Here is a 2,166-nt window from a genome sequence, read left to right as displayed (position 1 = left end):
TATATGGTCTTTTTTCTGCACCATCAAGGTATATATCGACGCTTACATAGGTTTGGTGATAATGTTCCCCTTTAAATAAATGGCCAGAAATAGCCAATTTGCTCAATTTACCTTTAATTCTATGTTATTATTAATCCATCCATCCATTTTCTACCGCTTATTCCCTTTTGGGGTCGCGGGGGGCGCTGGCGCCTATCTCAGGTACAATCGGGCAGAAGGCGGGGTACACCCTGGACAAGTCGCCACCTCATAATTAATGATATCTATCTTTGTGGAAAAACTGATCATCTTAATGATTTCTCACAGGAAATGTATATAGAAACAGATAAATATGTTTATAAATATATTTTGACTCTTTAAAATTCTAAATTTAACTGAAATAAAGAAGAGAAAAACTTGCTAATTTGAATCTTTTTGAAAAAAATTTAAAAAGAATTTTTTGGAACATCATTAGAAGCATTTAAGTCTCACCTTAAAACTCATTTGTATACTTTAGCCTTTAAATAGACTCCCTTTTTAGACCAGTTGATCTGCCGTTTCTTTTCTTTTTCTTCTATGTCCCACTCTCCCTTGTGGAGGGGGTCCGGTCCGATCCGGTGGCCATGTACTGCTTGCCTGTGTATCGGCTGGGGACATCTCTGCGCTGCTGATCAGCTTCCTCTTGGGATGGTTTCCTGCTGGCTCCGCTGTGAACGGGACTCTCGCTGCTGTGTTGGATCCGCTTTGGACTGGACTCTCGCGACTGTGTTGGATCCATTGTGGATTGAACTTTCACAGTATCATGTTAGACCCGCTCGACATCCATTGCTTTCCTCCTCTCCAAGGTTCTCATAGTCATCATTGTCACCGATGTCCCACTGGGTGTGAGTTTTCCTTGCCCTTATGTGGGCCTACCGAGGATGTCGTGGTGGTTTGTGCAGCCCTTTGAGACACTAGTGATTTAGGGCTGTATAAGTAAACATTGATTGATTGATTAGTAATTTTTCCTGATTAAGATTAATTTTTGAATTTTGAAGACATGTTTTAAAAAGGTTCAAATCCAATCTGCACTTTGTTAGAATATACAGTGGGGCAAAAAAAAAAAGTATTTAGTCAGCCACCGATTGTGCAAGTTCTCCCACTTAAAATGATGACAGAGGTCTGTAATTTTCATCATAGGTACACTTCAACTGTGAGAGACAGAATGTGGAAAAAAAATCCAGGAATTCACATTGTAGGAATTTTAAGGAATTTATTTGTAAATTATGGTGGAAAATAAGTATTTGGTCAACCATTCAAAGCTCTCACTGATGGAAGGAGGTTTTGGCACAAAATCTCACGATACATGGCCCCATTCATTCTTTCCTTAACACGGATCAATCGTCCTGTCCCCTTAGCAGAAAAATAGCCCCAAAGCATGATGTTTCCACCCCCATGCTTCACAGTAGGTTTGGTGTTCTTGGGATGCAACTCAGTATTCTTCTTCCTCCAAACACGACCAGTTGAGTTTATACCAAAATGGATACATGGATGATACAGCAGAGGATTGGGAGAATGTCATGTGGTCAGATGAAACCAAAATAGAACTTTTTGGTATAAACTCAACTTGTACACTTCAACTGTGAGAGACAGAATGTGGGAAAAAAAATCGAGGAATTCACATTGTAGGAATTTTAAATAATTTATTTGTAAATTTTAGTGGACAATAAGTATTTGGTCAACCATTCAAAGCTCTCACTGATGGAAGGAGGTTTTGGCACAAAATCTCACGATACATGGCCCCATTCATTCTTTCCTTAACACGGATCAATCATCCTGTCCCCTTAGCAGAAAAACAGCCCCAAAGCATGATGTTTCCACCAACATGCTTCACAGTAGGTGTGGTGTTCTTGGGATGCAACTCAGTATTCTTCTTCCTCCAAACACCACGAGTTGAGTTTATACCAAAATGGATACATGGATGATACAGCAGAGGATTGGGAGAATGTCATGTGGTCAGATGAAACCAAAATAGAACATTTTGGTACAAACTCAACTTGTACACTTCAACTGTGAGAGACAGAATGTGAAAAAAAAAAAATCCAGGAATTCACATTGTAGGAATTTTAAAGAATTTATTTGTAAATTGTGGTGGAAAATAAGTATTTGGTCAACCATTCAAAGCTCTCACAGATGGAAGGAGGTTTT

This window comes from Nerophis ophidion, linkage group LG19, assembly GCF_033978795.1.
Source record: "Nerophis ophidion isolate RoL-2023_Sa linkage group LG19, RoL_Noph_v1.0, whole genome shotgun sequence".
NCBI classification, from domain to species: Eukaryota; Metazoa; Chordata; class Actinopteri; order Syngnathiformes; family Syngnathidae; genus Nerophis; species Nerophis ophidion.
The sequence above is the reverse complement of the archived record's forward strand: the minus strand, read 5'-3'. Positions refer to the sequence as shown.